Source organism: Rhinopithecus bieti, unplaced genomic scaffold (assembly GCF_001698545.2).
Source record: "Rhinopithecus bieti isolate Rb0 unplaced genomic scaffold, ASM169854v2 scaffold_20579, whole genome shotgun sequence".
Classification (NCBI taxonomy): domain Eukaryota; kingdom Metazoa; phylum Chordata; class Mammalia; order Primates; family Cercopithecidae; genus Rhinopithecus; species Rhinopithecus bieti.
Genome location: NW_016810413.1, coordinates 394,517 through 416,186, shown reverse-complemented (window position 1 = coordinate 416,186; position 21,670 = coordinate 394,517). Strand labels below are relative to the sequence as shown.

General features: G+C 36.3%; 1 protein-coding gene across 5 annotated transcripts in view; it reads right to left on the bottom strand.

Moving 5' to 3' along the window:
- The window catches only part of COL8A1 (collagen type VIII alpha 1 chain), a 157,479-nt gene that overhangs the window by 52,260 nt on the left and 83,549 nt on the right, over window positions 1-21,670 (bottom strand). For all 5 annotated transcript variants that reach the window (XM_017891925.1, XM_017891924.1, XM_017891926.1 and 2 more), the window contains one exon: window positions 4,825-4,944. The gene's annotated coding sequence lies outside the window, so the exon portion shown is untranslated. The remainder of the gene's footprint in view (window positions 1-4,824; window positions 4,945-21,670) is intronic.

The following is a 21,670-nucleotide window of genomic DNA, read 5'->3' as shown; positions in this document are numbered from 1 at the left end:
TCCTTGTTCTAGAAAAGATTTAAGGTAATTTCAGCACCTCTTCTTCCAAGTGAGTATAATGGAGGAAAGCAAACCTCTGAAATTCAAACTACATAGTTTTTTATTTTTTTATTTTTTTATTTTTTTAAATATAAGACCTTTGCTTTATGAACAATAGGTAAATTTTAACAAACTGAGGAATAGCACTATAAAGATTCCTATTGGAACATAAAGAAGCCCTTTAGAACGTGAGTTGTGACTCCCCTTTTATTTCATCGTAAGTAAGCATTTTTCAAAAGCATGTTCATAAACCTGCCAATCAGTGTTCTCTTTGAGGGTAGAGCTCTGGTCTTATTGCTCAATATTCCCTCAGTGTCTAGAACTGTTCCTGGTCCATTGTATTTGCTAGGTAGATGCTCGTGGAGTTTAAATGAATCAAATCAAATCAATTCCAAATATTCTTATACTGTCATGATAGGTTGAGTTATGATTTTAAATTGCTTTGAAATAAGAAGCAGTAGTGGTTAAGACCTTTGGTTCTGCTCCCTCTTGCTGATTTTCAAAGCCATGTAAAGATGAAGTGAGAGAACCTTGGTGTAACTCTTAGCATGGTACTTGAGCCCACATAATAACTGCCAGATGGATGCTAGATTTTAGTGATCTGTGCTATTTTTTACTATACATATTTTTTCTTCTAAATAAGAATTCATTTTTCCTGAGGACTTTCAGTTAGATTGTTCCATAACAGGTATAAGCTATTTATTTAGGGATTGTATGTAAAATATCTTAAAGACTTTGTAGGTAGAATAAAACATACTGTACAACAAAGTTACATATAATTACTATTTTACATAGTATATATCAGCCTAACAGTTTAATGTCTCATTCATTCATAATGTTTAATGGGAACGTATTTGAAAATAAAGAGTGCTATAGAGCCATAAATGCAATTTATAGTTCTTGCCATAGCACTTTTACTTCTAAGTCTCTCAAGGATTCAACAGGTATAAAATGGACCCTTTTGATGAATGAGCAATTTGGGGCAGCAACTAATGAAACCAGACTTTTTTCCTGCATGTGGAAGCTGTGCGAGAATGCCCAGATCATTGCTGCTAATCTACCTTGCCCTCTGTTTGACAGCATCTCAGGGAATTGTGTCAGCCACATCAAGCCAGGCACATAAACAAGTCCAGTACTGTGAAATTAGCATGTGGGCTCGGAACAATGGAATTCTCTGGTCAGTGCTGTCCCATAGGGACAATGTGAGTCACACATCAACTTTATGTTTTCTATTATCCATATTAATAAGTAAAAAGAAATGGGTGGAATTAATGTTATTAAACCATATTTGGTAATATTTATTAATATATTTATTTATATTTAGTACTATTATTTAACTCAAAATATTAAAAATATCATCATTTTGACATGCAATCAATATATAAAGTATTAATGAGACATTTTACATTCTGTTTTTCATTTCCAGTCTTAGAAATTTGGTGTGTATTTCACACTCACAGCTCATCTCAGTTGGGACTAGCCACATTTCACATGCTCAATATCAGAATGTGGTTAGTGGCTATCATATTGACCAGTGCAGCTATAGTCATTCCTGCTTTGCCACCATTGGAGGTGCCAGAGGGTGGCAATGTGGTGCAGAGGAAAGACAAAGACCAGCCCGGAATCTTAGACTATGACTGTTCCTGACTCAAAAAAACGATTTAGTTTCTTTCACTGGGTCTCAAATTCCTACTCTTTATAATGCGGGTTGTTAATAACTGCCATACTCTTTTCAGGAAGCTGTGGGGAAGATTAAATAAGATATTGTATGTGAAAGTGCTCTGTTAGATCATAAAACACCACACACATGTAAGGCATTATTAGCTCTTTTATTGTAGATTTACTCTCATGACTTGCCCAAGGCCACATTCCAAGTTGGTAGGAGAATGAAGGATAGAATCTGGGGTTCCTGACTTGCAGCCATCTGCTTCAGCTAAAGGCTATTCATACTAAGCTAGTTTTAAAATTTCTTTTATTTTAAAAGTCTTTTATTTTAAAAGTTGAGGAAGGAAGACAGTGGCAGTAAGAAGTAAATTCCATATTGAACAGTAAGGGTCTTCTTGGCCACAGTCATAATGTTCTGCAGTAAAATTATACATACAGAATATTTATATACTTATATACTCAAAATTACAGCCATCAAAAACTGGAGTTTATTGCTGTCATATAATATAAAACCCCATGTTCTTCAAAGTTTCAAACAACTTTTAAAATGAACTGTGGTTTCCCCACTCTATTTATTTCCAAAGTATAGTACAACCACAAGAAAGCCCTTCCGTAATGGGCTTGATTAATAAAACAGATATGGATCAATTCAACAGTTTTCCCATGGATATTTTTGGTTACAGATGTAGCTCATTAATTCCCATGTGTGGGACACCACCTCTCTAGTGTCAATCCAAGAGACACATTAACATCTGAAGAGAAAATGGGAATAATTCAGTTCAACCCATATTATTTAGTACATACTATATGTAAGGCACATTAGGTATCTTAATGAGCAAAAAGCTTGCTTTTACGATTATTGTCACTTAGAGGTATATGTTATTTAACTTGAGGAAAATATAGAATCTGTCTACCAAAATGTGTATGTTCTATGATTCAGGAATCTATATTTTTGGAAGGTAAAAGGGTCAGAAAGAAAACTCCAGATTATTAAAAAATGACTTAAAAAGTTACATTCTGTGCTTTTGGATGGCATGCAAAAGATTAGTTATCATGATCTATTTTGATTTTCTTAATTGTATGCCTATAATGGTGTTCATATTTAAACTTTTTCGATCATTATCTACATTTGTTTCAAATACATTTCTCCATAGAACTTAATAAACTACATAAAACATTAAGAGTTTTATACTATGTCAAGTTAAACCAAGTCCATTTTCACTGAGAAAAAGGTGTACATTCAAAAAATTCTTTATATTTTTTCAATCGAAATTCATTTAAAAAATACTTTCACCTGGTTATTTTCACTCAAAAACTTATAACTTGTAAACTTCAGGCCTGCCTGAATTGATGACCATGTTGAATAATGTAATTTTTATTTTTACTTGCTGAATCATTGCTGTTGACCATTGAATGAAATAGTTTATTGAATAGCCTTTACATTTTATTATTTTGCACCCTAGTTTAAAAACAAAGAGCTTAATTTCTTAAAAGTTCAATAAAATGTATTTTTGATATTTCCACCCGAACTTTACAAGCAATTTCTCTCCTCTGCCCTTTAATAACCACCTTCTGTATTTTTATGATTTAGTTTAACATTATTATTATACTTTTTTACTGGGAGAGCTCATCAATGCCCTTGGCAGTAAGATTTTGTTACAAGAAAGCCAGAAGCCGAGCCTGTCATTGGTTGCAATGATTATAAAGTACCTCTGTCAAGTTCAGAGCTTTACTCTGACATTATGACTGTTACCCACATCATGCCTCTTTCCCTAGTTTTTCTAATATCCACAAGTCCTACAATCTGCTGCTTTGATGAACATGTATTTTTTATTCACTGGGTTTGCATTATAAAGATTTCGTTTGGAGAACATCTGGCTTTGATGGAATCCAGCCAAAATAATTAGTGGTACCTATATTAAAAATGCAATGCCTTGGTAAAATCATTAATGTATTTGCATTTCTCCAGGAACTCTAAATGGATTCATTCTAGACAGGCTGCAGTCAATGAGGGATTAACGATAAGGCTAAATGCTGTACTTTTCCTTTTGTTCAGGTATCCACCCCACCCCAATAAGAACACGAAAAATCTGGGGAATCTCAGCAATTCATTCTTTTAATTATGAAATAAAATGAAATAGACTATAAAAACCATTGTACTATTATATATTAGGGAATATTGAGTCGTGTGTCCAAAAGTCACACTTAAGACCAGGCAATAGTAATAAGCATAGGATGGCTGTGGATACTATGAGATAATGTCTACTTGTCAGAAATGGATGGTATGTTGTGTGTTTTTTTTTTTTTTCCGTCAAAGTTTGAAAGTTAATGAGGTACTTTATGTTTTTATTGCTTCTACTGAGAGATCAATTAAGGAATAAAAGGGATTCTGGCGTGCTGTTATTATTATTTTTCACTGTGAGTATATTCAATACCACATACAAAGAAAGCCATTTCTGTCATATCATGCTCTGTTTCATTCATCCTAGATTGTTTTTAGGAAAATTTAGTACATATCACTTCAGTCATCTGAAAAGAATCATTTCTTCATTACAGCTCATAACCTAAAACTATAAAATATCAGCCAGAAAAAAAATTGGCCCAATTAAGAGAAATATGATAATGGTAGAAAAACATATATAGACATGACAGAGATGATAAGATTATTTTAATTTTCCCATTTGCACTGGAATTATTTATGTTACAAATCTCCAGATCTTTTATTACTTAAAACCCTCTGCTGAATCATGAAAAGAAGCTTAAGTTAGCAATTTTCCTCTGCAAAATCTAACTCCTAGCATCTGGTGAACATTTGGATACCTAGTCAAGATCTATGGAAATGATTATTTTAAGACTGTATTCAACATGCCTAGACTTAAAAATCAGCTAGGATCACACTCTGCACATGTATTTTACTATAGGGGATTTGAAAACCTAGTATTAGTAGCAATGGTCTCAAGGCTTTTGCAGCGATGGAAATGGGGATAGGAGACAGGACATGCAGGCAGGCTAGACACTGAGCGTCTGCCAGGGGCCCTTGTGCTCCTGGACAGCGATCTGTGTCTTTACCTGTGGGCCACCCAGACCACTGCCCTGCCCTCTGTTGCTCCTCACACTTACATTTATACTTGACAGGACTGTTGAATCAAAGACCAATGTCCTTGCTGGTGCCTTCCTGTAACACCCCTGGGACTGGTTTCTGTCTCTTCAGCAGATGCTGCTCTGCTTCCACAGCAACTTCTAAAGTAGAAAAAAGAGGATACTTTTACTCAGTGCAATTAGAAATGGATTATCAAAGTGTATTATTCTGGATCATATGAGAAATTGCATAATAGGAATGTATAAATACGTAAAATGCTATTAGTTTATTTTTCTGCATATGCTATATGTAGTTTTTGTCCAAATAAACAACAAATTGTATATCTTTATTGCTTTTCATGGTTATATCATGTGATAAGTTCTCACCAGTTTAATTTCCATTAATACAGATTGGAGATAATTGGAAAGAATTTGGGCATTTGCCATAGAGAATGCAAATTTATGAAGAAATATTAATAATACCTCAGGGAAAAAAGTTAATTTTATTTAAGAAAATGAACTTTTAAATAATACATTTCCTATCAATTTACATATGGCAGTATTTGAGTTATAAATTATTCCTGATTATATATCAAATCAGGTGTGATGGGGCTTTAATATGGTGACACTTTTATGTTTTCATTTGAATTTTTGGCACAATTTAACTAGTTGAATAAACTTTGTAAGTTCTCTATAACCTAGACTCTGTAGAAATCATATGGGACTTGTCTCCAATTAAAATGAATTTCAGAAATTTAACTCCGTTTTGGGTAATAGATACTCTCTATTTTGTTTTCGTGTGTTTCACAGGAACTTGTTTAAGAAATATCTACATTTGCTGTTCAGCAAATATTTTAACAGGAACAACTTCAGTCATTCAGATAAATACATCAGTTTGAAAGCCAGTATTTGTTATAAGCGCAGAATTGGATATCAAATTTAGTAGGTTTGAAATGTGATTTAAGTGGTATATTCTAGAGTAGTACTGTCCAATAAAACTTTCTGTAATTATGAAAATTTTTCATCTTTACACTATTCAGTATGGTAGCTACCAGTCATGTGTGGCTACTGAGCACTTGAAATATGGCTAGTGTGATGGAAGAACTTAATTTTTAGTTTTACTTAATTTTAATTAATTTGAGTTAATTAAGCTACCCGTTGATAGTGGCTCTAGTATTAGAGAGTGTAGTTCTAGAATTTCTCTGTATTTAGTACTCAACACAAAATGAAGAAGCACTTGAATGTCTTGTATCTGCAAAATGACTATAAAAAAGCAGTAGTGTTCCTGAAGCACAAGGCCCAGCCTCTGACATGTGGCTTTCCCTACAGAGGCTACACAATGTGTGTTCAGGCCCAAAGGATGGATACAGCAGCATCCTGCACTTTGGCTCAACTTGTGGATATTTAGGCATAAACTTTGGTTTAGCCATAGGTGAGTCGAGAACCTTTGCCTCTGGAAAGCCATGGGATTTCAAATTATCTTTAGTAATAAAGTTTGGTGATAGTAAATGGACTCAACAGCTTGACTTTCCAGTCCGCTCTCACGTAGTATGACTTCTTGCAGAAGACTAGCAGGAAATACAGACAGATATGAAAGGAGATATACCACAAACGTAGTTGCCTCCATGAAAAAAAACTCTCCAGATTCAGACTGGATATCAGGAAGAGCCTTATGAGGAATTTTTGTGCCTCTTTTATATCATTCTTCAATACATATTTCTTATCTACTATGTGCAAAGTATAATGCTTAGTGTTGGAGATATAATGTTGAAGAAATAAATTAGATATTGCCCTTCCCTCATGCTACTGAACTGCATTAGACAATAAGATTTTTTTCATTTTTTTCTTCTTTCTCTAAAAATTCATTTTTTTCTTTCTGGTTATGGTGAAAATAAAACAAGAAGATACATAGCATAATACAAATGCTGAAGATCACTGTTATGTACATGTCATGTATCTTACTCAGTTTACCTCTCTCTGAACAACTTTCCCAGACCCGCACCTTGGTAGCTGATGAAACCACTTTTTGAAATGCAATAGTGGAAGCAGAGAAAAAACACCGAAGACACCTCAATTGCCATTTTTCGACCCTCAGACTAAGGATCATTTAACACTGAGTGTTTACCACATATTATTTAAAGAGGTTCTTTTCTCTCTATGATGCAGAAGAACGTCCTTTAAAATAATTTCTAATTAAAAGACATTTTTGTTGCTGTTAATGTGATGACACTTTTTTACTTTGTTATTCGTAATACTGTGAGAAAGAGTGCTACAATTACTGTTTATGAAATTAATCAAATTATTCAATATTCAAGCACCATTGTAGGAGCTAAAGGGAACCGTTAGCTACACAGGCAATCTGTAGCTCATTGTATTTCAGTTAATTTTTGAAGAATGAGCCACAAATTTGGCACAGTACTAAGCAAGAATTATTTAGTTAGATTTGTTTTTTCTTCTCCACACAGCAGCTGCATAATTAAATATATGGTCTGACCTGCATTTATAAAGTGAATTTTCAAATATGTCACTGATAGAAATCTAAGGATGAAAATAATTAAGAATTAAATTAAATTAATGCAACTACAATACTTAGTACTTAAAATATTTTAAGACCAAAAAGTAATTGTTCTAAATATATTAATCGGTAATGTCCTTGAGGTTGTAGACAGACGCTTAAAATAATTTTAAAATGAATTACGAAGCAATGAAAGAAACCAAAAGATAGATAAACATACATAAATACTTAAAACCAGTTGCAGGCAAAATTCCGTGAACAAAATTAAAAGTGAAGGGGAGTTTGCTTTATTCCTTAAAAAATGTTATACCTTATGGAGGTTTTAAAACATGGTCAGATTCTTTGATTCTCCTCTGTGTTCTCTCCCACTGAATCTGGGAGAGCTTATGAACTGACCAATTGAGCACAGTGGAGTAGGCATTATGTAACTTCTGCAGCAGAATCACAAAAGGCCATGAGGCTGACCTTGATTGCTGGAACATTGTCTTTTGGAGCCCTGAGTCTCCAAGTGAGAAGTCTGACTGCCTAGAGACCACCACGCAAAGAAGCCATATGTAGGCACTCCTGTTGACACTGCCAGCAAATCTCAGTCTTCCTTTTATCACTGCCAGGGTACTAAATATGTGAGCAAAACCATGTTGGGCCCTTCAGTCAACCAGTTGCCAGATGAGTAAGTCATGAGAGCAGAAAAGCTTCTAGACCTACCTCAATTCCTGACTTCTAAAATTGTGATATAAAATGTTTATTGTTTTATGCTGCTAAACTCTGATGTTTATTATGCAGCAAAGATAGCAGGAGCATACCCTCTTATATTTATGATATTTTTACAACAGAAAGTTGGAAAACTGAATGTGGAATACACTCTGGGAAAAGTTGTTTGCAAGAATTAAAAAGCAGTCTTAGTATCTTTCCAATAGAAAGAGCTCCTACAAATCACCAAGAAAAAAATACTCACACCATATAGGAAAACAGGCAATTGAATTTACAAAAGAAGATAATAAAAAGCTAATAAGTATGTTAGAAAGCCTTCAATCTCATTAGTAATGAAAGGAAATGCAAATTAATCTATGAAATTAACCTTTCAGTTATCAAATCAGCCAAGATGACAATATACTTAATGTTGGTTGGGCTAAGTGAGAGTATAAATGGCACAGACTTACTGGAAAATAAATTGACATTATGTACCCAGAGTTTTAAAAATATTTATATTCTTTGATGCTTCTAGGAATTCAGATAAAGAAGTAACCAGAAATAAGGTAAAATAATACAGAAAATGTTTACTACAGTTCTATTTATAGGAATAAAAGTATAGAAATAAGCTAAAAATCAATACAGTTAAGTAAATTATGTATTTTATATTATAGAATATTGTTTTATTATTTAGAATGGAATTTTCAATATTTTTCCTTTGTTAATTCTGATATGGGCACACCATAGCAGAACAGAAAAATCCTAGTATGGACACATACACTGAGCTTTGAATTCTAGATTTGCCATTTGCTTTTCCTGGTGATATGGTTTGGCCTCACCCAAATCTCATCTTGAATTGTAGTTCCCATAATCCCCACGTTATGGGAGGGACCCAGTGGGAAGTAAGTGAATCATGGAGGTGGTTACTCTCATGCTGTTCTCGTGACAGTGAGTGAGTTCTCACAGGATCTGATGGTTTTCTAAGAGACTTCTCCCTGCTTCACTTATACTTCTCCCTGCTGCCACCATGTGAAGAAAGACAGGTTTGCTTTCCCTTCTGCCACAATTGTAAGTTTTCTGAGGTCTCCCCACCCATGCTGAACTGTGAGTCAATTAAACCTCTTTCCTTTATAAATTACCCAGCCTCAGGTATGCCTTATTAGCAGTGTGAGAACAGACTAATACAGTAAGTTGGTACTGGTATTGGGGTGCTGCTATGAAGATACCCTAAAATGTGGAAGTGACTTTGGAATTGGGAAACAGGCAGAGGTGGGAACAGTTTGGAGGGCTCAGAAGACAGGAAAATGTGGGAAAGCTTGGAACTTCCTAGAGACTTGTTGAGCGGCTTTGACCGAAATGCTGATAGTGATATGGATAAAGAAGTCCAGGCTGAGGTGGTCTCAGATGGAGATCAGGAACTTTTTGGAAACTGTAATAAAGGTCACTCTTGCTATGTTTCAGCAAAGAGACTGGCACATTTTGCCCCTGCCCTAGAGATCTGTGGAAATTTGAACTTGAGAGAGATGATTAAGGGTGTCTGGTGGAAGAAATTTCTAAGTGGCAAAGTGTTCAAGAGGAAGGAGATCATAAAAGTTTGGAAAATGTGTAGCTTGATGATGCAATAGAAAAGAAAAACCAAATTTTCTGGGGAGAAATTCAAGCCTGCTGCAGAAATTTGCATAAGTAATGAGGAGCCAGATGTTAATACCAAGACATTGGGGAAAATATCTCCAGAGTATGTCAGAGACCTTCATGGCAGCCTCTCCCATCACAGGCCCAGAGGCCTAGGAAGAAAAAATGGTTTTGTGGGCTGGCTATGTGCATCCTAGGGACTTGGTGCCCTGTGTTCCAGCCTCTCCAGCTGTGGCTGAAAGGGGCCAAGGTACAGCTTGGGCCATGACTTCAGAGGGTGCAAACCCCAAACTTTGGCAGCTTCCATGTGGTGTTGAGCCTGTGGGTACACAGCAGTCAATAATTGAGGTTAAGGAACTTCTACCTAGATTTTGGAGGATGTATGGAAATGCCTGGATATCCAGGCAGAAGCCTGCTGCAGGGGTGAAGTCCTCATGGAGAATCTCTGCTGGGGCAGTGCAGAAGGAAAATGTGGGCTTGGAGCCCCCACAAATAGTCCCCACTAGGGCACTGCCTGGTGGAGCTATGAGAAGAGGGCCACTGTCCTCCAGACCACAGAATGGTAGGTCCACTGACAGCTTGCATTGTGCACCTGGAAAAGCCACAGACACTCAATGCCAGCCATGCAAGAAGCTGGGAGAGAGGCTGTACCCTGCAAAGCCACAGGAGTAGGCCTTGGGAGCTGACATTTTGCATCGGCATAACCCGGATGTGAGACATTGAGACAAAGGAGATCATTCTGGAGCTTTAAATTTGGCTACCCTGCTGTATTTTTGACTCGCACGGGGCCTGTAGTCCCTTCGTTTTGGCCAATTTCTGCCATTTGGAATGGGTATATTTACCCAATGCCTGTACCTCCATTGTATCTTGAAAGTAACATGCTTTTGATTTTACAGGCTCATAGGTGGAAGGGACTTGCCTTGTCTCAGACGACACTTTGGACTTGGACTTTTGAGTTAATGCTGGAATGAGTTAAGGCTTTGGGAGACTGTTGGGAAGGCATGATTGTGTTTTGAAATGTGAGGACATGAGACTTGGGAGGGACCAGGGGCAGAATGATATGGTTTGGTTGTGTCCCCACCCAAATCTCATCTTGAATTATAGTTCCCGTAATCCCCATGTGTCATGGGAGGGACCCATGGGGAGGTAATTTAATCATGAGGGTGCTTACCCTCAAGCTGTTCTCAGGATAGTGAGTTCTCATGAGATCTGATGGTTTTATAAGGGGCTTTTCCCCCTTTTGCTTGGCACTTCTCCTTGCTGCTGCCATGTGAAGAAGGACGTGTTTGCTTCCCGTTTCACCATGATTGTAGAAAGTTTCCTTAGGGCTCCTCAGTAGAAAGTTTCCTTAGGCCTCCTCAGCCATGCTGAACTGTGAATCAATTAAATCTCTTTCCTTTACAAATTACCAAGTCTTGGGTATATCTTTATTAGCAGCATGAGACGGGACTAATACACCTGGACATTTGGACACTTGATTTACCACTTTGGCTTGGATTTTTCATATAAGGAAAATGAGCTGAGTACCTATTCTATTGAATATGGTGATGATTAAAAGAATTTATGTAAGAAATAACAATGCATAATTGTTTTATTTATTTATTTATTTATTTATTTATCTATTTATTTATTTATTAGTTTTGCCTTAAAACAACAAAATGTATTCTCTCCAAGTCTGGAGTCTGGAAGTCTGAAATCAAGATATTGGCAGGGCCATGCCCCCTCTGAGGGTTCTAGAAAACAATTCTTCCGCCCCTTCCAGCTCTGATGTTTGTTAACAGGCCTTGTTGTCTCTCAGCTTGTAGAGGCATCACTCCCATTTTGTTATGTGGCCTTAACAGTTTTATACTTACATTTGTGTGTTTATAAATAATAAGCATAATAATTGTTCATGAGTGTCGTCTCTTCTTGTAACTCAAGGACACCATCTGATCTCCATATCTGAATTCATATCACTTTCCAAATTTACTGAAAGTTCTTTCACTCTGGCTCCTTTGATACTTCCATTTCTACCATAGTCCAGTTTCTATACCATAGTCAGATCTTGAGAACAAAAACCAAAACCAATGAGTCAGTTTTCTTGCTTACATCCCTTCAATGGTTCCAACTGCCTTAAACACACCTCTACTCTTGCTCTATTCTCCACACAGCAGATGAGGTACACTTTGAAAAATGTAGATCAGATCATGTTATTCTCCTGCTTCTATACGCCAGTCCCCATACCCAATAGCTCCCCATGGCACTGAGAATGAATCTAAACTTATTTCCTGGCTGCTATGCCCCACATTATTCCCACTCTGCCTTCTTTCCAACCTTGACCCCTACCTTCTTATCCTCCACCCCTGGCCATGCGGGTCTTCAACTTACGAAAAACAGAGATCTGATCCTTACTTCTAGGGCTTTGCCATTCCTCTGTCTATAATGCTCTTCCTCCAGAACTCTGCATGGCTGGCTGGACGCCTCACCATTTCAGTCTCCACTTGAATATCACTTCCTCAAAAAGGTTTTTCTTGAACATCCAATCTAAAGTTAAGCACTCATTTTTATATATCTTTAATTATCTTTAATTCTATAGTAGCAGTGATTAGCTTCCTTACTTAATTATACATTTTGTTTATTTTCAGTATGTCTCAACACCTATCCTTCTTCTCTCCCCAACTACTCCAAAGCAGGAAACTTGCTTTGTGTGCTGTAACATCTTTTGCAACCAGAACCAGGCCTGGCACATGGTAGGAATTTCATAAATATTTACTGGATTCCTTACAAATAAATATTATTTGTACTTTTGAAACACAGAACTTAGCACTACAAAAGAAACGTCATGACATTATTTTTTAAAAAGAACAGAAATTGTAAACTATATGGGTATTTTAAAAGGCTTTGATGGTTCTGATTAGAGTTAAGTACATAACTTCAATTTTGAAAAAAGAAAAGCCCACAAACAAAATCACAAAAGCATAAAATTATTTCATGAGTTTAATGAGAGCTGTCTTGTCAAATCCATGCTCTAAAAATTGTATCACCACTCAACAGGCTCCTTGCTTTGAAATGAATAAGGTTCACTTCTCACCAATATTTTTATTGCTGCTGAACATGTGATTTATTTACTGGGTTAGGAACAAGTCTTAATAAAAAGACTTCCCTTTCAGCACCAAAAGTGTTGGAAAAGTATTTCATTTTTGGAGGCTGGTTTAATACAAGCCTCCAGAATGAGATATCTTAATGACTCCATTGAGTGCATGGGAGTTCAAGCTGTTTCTCTGTCATTCACTCTGGGATACAGGAAACGTAGTGACTGGGCCTCAGTGGCCAGGTATGATAACAAGACTCAAAATCTGAATTGCTATTTACAGATATGCCATAACATTTCAAAAAGTATATAGTATTCTCTCAGATGATCAGGCAGAAGTTTTGATATGCGTTTCAACATAGCCTATCTTCACCAGTTTTGAATTTCCTTCACAAAATTCATATGGTTGTTGTCAAATATTCTTATGGTTCCTGAAGGAAGAGGAAACACATATTTGTTAAACGTGTCCTTTGAACCAGTCTCCTTCCTAATTGCATTATCTTCACAGTTTCATTTAATCCTTACGACTGTGCAGTAAATGAATAAAGGCAATGGAAAGAAAGATTCTATTCTTTCATGCAATGTTGAAGGAGAAGATTGGTGAATGAGGAATCAGGAAAAGAAACGAACTGTCTATTCTTATCCCATTGACATCATCCCAGAGTTTGGTTTCAAGTTTTTTAAGGGATACTGTATTTTATTTTACTAATTCATGGCAGTTGTCTGGAGCATGACAAATGTTCATTGATCAACAATGCTATTAAATTGGGCACAAGGTTTCCATAGGAACTGCACATTTGTGTTGTATAAAAGTGCCAGGATTTAGAAAAAGACAATTGGGTGAGGCATCTTAAGGTTCCTTTAAGCTATTCTTACCTTCTCATAGAGTAGTACATCTGATTTGGCTTCATGCTTCTTATAATGCTTGGAGAGCTAGAGGAAGGGGTGGGGAGGGCTCATTTCCCTTTCTTTATCCATCTGAAGGAACTCTTTAAGCCTCTGGCTGATTTTTACAAAAACTCAAGGCTGTATAGTCTCATAAAACTCTAGGATTGTGACATCTATTTCTACAGAAATAGGATCAATTCTGAACTAACAACTAATCATGATAAATTAGAAGAGAGGAAAAAATTCCCTAAGGTTGTACTAAGGTACCATTGAGAGTCTGGATTGGTAGATCCACTGGCTTCTTTTGAGTAATTATGGTTAGAGAACCTTAATTTTCCTTTTTTTTTTTTTTTTTTTTTTTTTTTTATAAAACCCATGCAATGGTCTCATGACTATATTTAATGGTTACAAAGTCAAAGAGAAGCCAAAACTAAATCATCTGGTAAAGGAAAACACTGAAAAGATCTAAATAACTAAAGTGTATATGAAATCTTTGGATTGTATTAGTTTGAAATAAAGAAGGTAGGTGTGAGAAATTAACACTTCAATACGTAAGTAAATTTGAGAAATAGCAACATTAGCTTAGAGAGCTAGAGAACAGAAGCTTCCATAGTTGGAAGCTAAAATTAGGTCCTCATGGTATAATTTAAGTGGCAATGTTTTATAGAAGATACCTATAAGATTTTCATTCTAGTACATCCTTCTGATACTTTTGCAATAGATGGAAAATATATCAAATGTTTCCCATAATTCTTCATTCTTGTTGAGGAAATATGGGAGGTGAAATTCTAGCTTTTTTTTGAATGAAACAACTGAATGAAGCTTCAGTCAGGATAAAATATTGAGAATATAATGGTGATGCAGGACATGGTCAGAGGTCTTCTAAATAACAGAAGTCAGGAAAAGACTGAGGCTTTTCCTAATGGTAAATATTAAAGAAGAACATGGCAGGAAGTCTTCTTTTACTTATCCAGATATTTGAGAGTGTAGAGCAAATCTTAAATTGAACCAAAAAGAGTGAAGTAGGTGGATTCCTTTGCTTGGGCTAATAATATTATGACATCCTTGTCTTCAATTATCTTGACATTTACATGATGATCAATTTATATATTTAACCATAAAATTAACTGAATAATTGATTAATTAAATACTATAGCTCAGCTAAGACGCCAGTGAAGCCATTTGTATTGGGCAAGTTTAAAAAAGAAATCTATTGGGTGACTACAATTTGACTTAATTTTTCCTGAGGTTAAAGTTGATTTATTCCTGCTTAAGATTAATTGTTGATATGGATTCGGTAAGAGCTAAATCATTAAAATGATGCTCTATAAAATCATTTTATGTACCTTTAAAATAAATATGAAAAACTTCAAGTGTATTTTGGTAGTCACTTGCCCTGCAGAACAACCATAATCTAGACCATGGTAGGAGGAAGCAGGAACGAGAAAAATATGTGCTGTGTGTGTGTTTGGGATATGATCCAGGTTCTGAAACGCTCTAGAATCTTGGTAGAATGAGCAGGTAGAATGAGCTCTGTGCCAAAACACTTTATGATGTGCTGCTTCTTTCAGGAAATGTACCATCTTTGCAGTAAGGAAAGTTTTCAAACAGATGTTTAAAAGAAGCTAAGAGAAGAACTTTCTTATGGCAGTGGGTGAGCTCAGCAATGTGCTGCTGTCCAGAGAGAGTCTGGTGAGAATCCAACTCTTGGATGATTCCTCTTCTTCCCGTAACAATCAAAATACCTTTAATCCAAGGTAAAATTTGATTTCCAGAGAGAGAACACTCCCCCCCAGATTGCTCTAAATTAAGCCTCTTTCAGTAATAGTAACAGCTGTTGTTTATTGAGGATGTCTTACATGCCAGGCTCTGTGTCAAGTATAATTTGACTATATTATACGTCATTTAATCCTCACCACAATCCAAAATAAAGCAATCTTATTATATTTAAGATCATGTAATAAAATCTTAAATTGACCATTACACACACATCACACCTCCAAATATATTATATGAAGCCAGAGTCTATGTTTTGTTCCCTTTTCTTTCCCCAATACACAGCGAGTGACTCATAATCGGTGCCTAGAAAATATCTGTTGAATTAAATGAAATGTCATTTCCTGTGCTTTCTGTGAGAAGCAGGTTTTCATCAATCATTTTGTTCTCTGAAAACCTAACTTTGAAGACCCTAGAGGTGAAAAAGCACTGGAATTTTTTAACCTAAGAAATGTGGATTGACTTATCTCTGTCTTCTTGGGTCCGTGAGGAAGACTGATGTAAAGGAAGATTGGAAAGGGTTATGTGGGAATTGGTGGGAAAGAAGAAATATTAATCTTTGTAAAAATGACTTCTGTTCCCTCTAGACTATATAAACACAAAGAAATAAGAAAAACAAGATACTGTGAACTTGATAGTCTTCCAGGGTGTGTCTGAGATTTAACAGCCTGGTATGGCAATGGTCACTGGCAGACAATGCTCTGAGCTGAGAACTCCAGCAAGACTGGATTTATACACAAGAGAAGGAAGGGTCATGGTGGAAGGAAAGCATGCAAATAAATGCAGTTTTGATTTCTGTGGATTTTAGGGTAGGCTTAGATTTTCTAGCTGCTGATTGAGTCCTTGGCCGCACTGCTCACTGCCCTGATAACTCCTGACAGACAATGATCACCTTGGTATGTGACATATGGGAGGACCAACCAATGACACAGATTCTGCAAACTAAGTCCTCTCTCTCCAACTTTAGCTAATCCATCCAGTCATGTCAGAAACCATTATTGTCAAGGACGGTCACATGGTGTCCACCTGCATGTACACACAGGGTCGTGCAAAGCAAGTTAAACAGACTCCATCCTTCACCTTCAGGAGCTTGCGATGAAAACCAGACAATAGTTGTAGCAAACACAATGGGGTAAACAGACACACAGCTGTATGAGCGGAGAAGTACAGCAAATTAGCGAATTTTGGTATGAACTGTTAGTGCATGTGCTGTTTTTTGGGTTGGAAATGAGAAGAAATTCTGCAAGATGAAGAGAATTTGTGTGGACTCTCTGAAGGTAAGGAAGAAGAGGGCTGATGGTGGTGGGATAATCATCCTGCTCCTTTCAATTAGGAGAGAAAGTTTTCCTTTGGAGTCAAGGGAGAGGGTATTTCCTTCAGAGGAATCTACTCAGAGGGTACATGTATTGCTACTTAGGTTTAGGTTTTTCTAAGATATTTGGTTGTAACCAACAGAGAGAAGGAAAATAAAAATTGTATTAAGCATGGCATAGCCTGCCAGAGAAATTTCATAAGCCTTCTTTCCACTGGAAACTAGGCTAAAAAGAAAATAAAACAAGAATGTATTATAATTGAACATTTCACTTATAACCAACTACCATATGCCAATTGACTTTCCAAGGAAATGATTACTTTGGTGAGTTTTGTTTTTGTTTTTGTTTTAAGGGGCAATATTGCTTGCCACTCTCTAGCATTTATGGGCTTTGACATTCTGAGCATTGTCAAGAACTAATCTACTTGCAGAGAATTCAGCTGAAAGCAAATTCCATGCAGGTCTCTACTTCAACCACCCTGAGCTGATAGGTATCTCCCTTCTTTTAAGTACATTCAGACAAAGAATTTGAAAACCTCTCCAGGAATCTTTTCCAGGGTTTATAAACTCTTCACTGCCAATAAGATCTTTCCATATAACTTAAATTCCTTTGGTTCTAATTTAAATTCATTTCCTCTTTTTTCCTTGTTAGAGAGCAGAATACTACTCACCAATAGGCATTTCTTAAAATGCATCTGCTAAACACACATCTTAGGCTTCCTTCCTGAACGTATATGACTTCATTTCAGAAGTCATTTATTTATTACACACACACACACACACACACACACACACACACACACACACAGCTTTGGTCTCTGTTTTTTTCTCAAGATAAGATAACCTGCTACAGATCCCTTAAAATTGTGAGTTTCCATAACTAATTTCATGAGGTTTATTCTCCAGATATTGACATGTAAATCTGTTCTATTTCTCTAGTTCCAATCAGACTTTTTAATTAAATCATAATAGTCTATAAGAATGTTGGAATTTATAGTTTATGCTTCCTTGGAATGGGTGAAGTGAATGATATTCTCAAGATAGTGATGGTCACTTCCTAGCTCTTAACATTTTGGGCAAGAACATTACCTCTAGATATTATGATGAGAGGGATGCCTTGTTTTGCAACTATAAAATGAAGAGATGGACAAAAAATGTTAAGGTTTTATTTACCTTTAATACTCAACAATTCTATGAATATGTTGTAAGTATTCCTTTGGCCAAAAAGAGCAGCTGTTTTCTTTTAACTATCATTAATTTTACCCACAATGGTCAATGTGTGTCATATTATCACTAATTTTTCAAGCGAGAACTTCTAAGTTAAATTTTTAATTGTTTTACTGAGGCATAACTTACATATTTTAAGTCTTGTCAGGTACCTACTCCTGCTTATATGACAGATTAATGTCAAAGGGTGTAAGTTTACAGCTTGATGGGTTTCTGCACATGCTAAATCATTTTGCAGTTTATTATTGCCTAAATGTCTTTGCAAGGCCATTGATATCATATATAAGAGTTTTTATTAAAGAGCTTTTATGCCACTGGAAAGGAGTCTGTAATTCTCTATCTCTTTTATTCACATGACTGTTTCCTGTCTTTCATGTGGTGGAATCTTTTAAAGCACATGGTAACAAAATGAGCCTTTTGAGACTATGATGGCACATGGAATTCCCTTTAGAAGGTAATTCCTTTATTTCAAAAACTTAAGTACTAGGGAATAAAAAAAATTATATGATGAAAAGAATCCTCAAAAGTAGGGCATTGAAAAAAGTCCATAGCAACTATGTGTTGATCTTTTTCTCCTGTGATTATCTATTGAGTATCAATTTTCACTTCATTTCCTTTTAAACTTTTGCTGAACTTTGAATTAAGCAGAAAAGGGCACATCAGAGTTAGCCACATTGAAAACCCACTGCCGCCATCTTCTCAGGGGTTTTATAATAAAGGTGGATAGTCTCTTCCTTAAAGTCATTTTCTGCTTGACTTGAAAATGTACTTCATCAAACCTAATGGCTAATTAAGCAAAGGAAGTCTGAATTTAATTATACTCCAGATATCAAAATAGGATGAATAATTGTTATAAAATTTAAGCCATTCTTCTTCTATTACAACCTTATCAGCATTTTATTTTCTGCCTCAAACAACAAATCTGCCTGGGTTTCCAGCCATTTCCTTTGGCCTCCTGTGGGCATCCCCAGGGCCCCTGTCTCCTCTCTTTCTCAGCCTTGACCATCCAGGCTGTGCAGTTGCTTCTTTTCCTTCCTTCCTTCCTTCCTTCCTTCCTTCCTTCCTTCCTTCCTTCCTTCCTCCTTCCTTCCTTCCTTCCTCCTTCCTTCCTTCCTTCCCTTTCCTTCCTTCCCTTTTTCCTTCTTTTTCTCTTTCTTTCCTTCTTTCTCTCTCTCTTTCTTTGTCTCTCTCTTTCTTTCTCTCTCTCTCTCTCTTTCTTTCTTTCTTCTTCTTTTTTTTTTTTTTGTCTAAATTGTGGCTTCTGTGCCACTGAGTGCAAAGCAGGTGTTCTACTCTCTGGCTGCCTGATGGGTCTGCTGAGCCATCCACTGACATTTTAAATGTCTTTTCATGTTTTTGACCCATATTACATCACACAGCTCACATTAATTATTCCCTGAGTAACATTTGCACTTTTTGACCACTGGGAGTGCCTGCCTGGCAGTCCCCCAACTTGGTGCTGGACTTGGCAGTGAGCAAAGGGGATGGCATGTTTGCTTTTTTGTGCTTCACTATCTGTAGTGAGACTCCTCAAATTCTGAGTGGCTTGGAGAATGCTCTCCGCCAGCCCTTTTATCTTTTCATCCCCTTCTTTCCTTTGGTTCACCTGTCTGCTTCTGCCCATTCTCCATTTCTACTCACCACACTGAAATCAACAAAGCACTGAGGGAAAAGTGAGGGTAAGGGGATCACTATGAAAGGTCTTTCCTCCCACTCACTTCAGTTCGCAGAAACTCCTCGCCATCCTTCTAAAATCTTGCTTTAAATTAATTCTTCCCCACTTTTGATTCCAAAACCAAAGATTTTCTTTTCTTAAACTCTATTCAGTACTTGGTCCTGGTTTTTGAATACATGACAGTTCTTTCATTTTCTCAATGCACTGACCACTAAGAAGCTCATTTTGCTATGATGAGCCAGTTCACACAGAGTTCAGAGCAACAGAAAAGATTGTTTTAATTTAGGTTCTCTTAGGTATTTATGTCAGCTTGCATGATATATTTATATGAAAGGCTGCCTTTTGGCAAATGTAATTACCTTGAAATATCCTTTTGAGGATCTATAACTATTATTTTTATAATGTTATCGCCTGGAATTCTGAGAAAGAAAAATTCAGATTAGTAGAATTCTAACCATATAGGAAGCTACCCATGGTAATATATTGTTATTTAATATACATTAAATATTGATAGCAATAACATATTAAATGAAAGGTCTATAGGAATCTGGAGCTTTTTTTGTTCCATATCTATCTTACAACCTACCTCCTTCCCTGAAAATTTTCCATCTGTCATTCAATATTAGAAAATATACAAAATGTTCTGAGGCTGGGTCAGCCAATGCACAAAAAGTTAATTCGCCTTCTTTGCTCTAACCTTAGCAAAGAGAGATCTACTAGTTCAGTCATAGTATGGTATTGGGAAGGTAGCCAAGTGAGAAATTCTGAGAAATTCTATGACACAATTAACAGATCTAATTGGATCTATTCTTGATAACAACTGCCTGCCCACAGGGTGTGGGTTCGTAAGGTTCAGGATAGTTTTGGTCTTAGAGACCACTGCCGCAGAGACGGGTCTGGGTCTCAAAACCATACATGATTATAATTCTAGTCATGTGGACTAAAAAATTTACCAACATGCAAATGAATACCAAAGTTGATCTAGCTCAAGGCAAGTGTTAGAATTCTGAGAGTCCATTGAAATGGAAGAAATGACCAGAGTGATCATTCCGAAGCCCATGTCACTCACTCACTTAAATAATTTAAATTGCCCCACCGATGTTAGCGTCTAAGTCTGGGTCCCCAGTACTGCACTCATAGCCCTATTGACCTCTACATCTTTCTTTCTCCTCTCTTCACCTCTCACTTCATCTATACAGAACTATATTCATTTAAATGAAGTCACCATACTTTCTTACCTTCCGGATTTGCCATACCTTGTTACCTCTGATTTGCCTGGCTCACGCTTACTCATGCTTCACATTTTAGCCTGGATGTCATTTCCTCCAGAAAATCTTACCTGTTTCCTTGAGTTTGGATTAAGTGTTCCTCATATCTGCTCCCAAAAGCCTTGTACTACCTTAGCAGAGCAATCACTCTGGACAGGAATTGCCTGTTGATTTGCCACACCAGACCTGAAAATTAGGACTCTGTCTTGCTCACTGTTATATTCTGAGTGCCTGCCACATTTTAAGGCTGTTGTGAGGAGTAAATGAAATTTCTTATTCATTCAACAATTGTTGAGAGGGCAGGGAAGGACAGAAGATAGGTTACTTCATTCAACAATTCATTCCTGAGTGCCTACTATGGGCTAGGAACTCCATTTGGTTGAAATATATTAGTAAACACATACAAACTGTAAAAAAATTTGTATCTGCTAAAAATATGTATATGTAAGTTACCCAACACAGAGCCTGAAATATGGAGAGTATTTTTAAGTCTTTAATGATAATAATAATAGTAATGATGAAAAGCTAATATTACTGAGCATCTACTATGTGCTAGATACTTATTTAAATATTTTTTCACACATTTCTCAGCTTAATCCTTACAACAAATCTCTAATCCAGTGCTATTAATATCTCTACTTAGTAGGCAAGGAAAGTGAGACACAGGAATGGTAAGTAACTTGCCCACACAGAGTTATAAAATCAGAATGCAAACCCAGAGTGTTTAACATTTGAACCTGGACTCTTAATGTTTTTATTATTTTTGTTTAATATTTAATATTCTATTATTATCATCTTCATGTCTGTTACGGTCATGAGGCACTCAATAAATTCA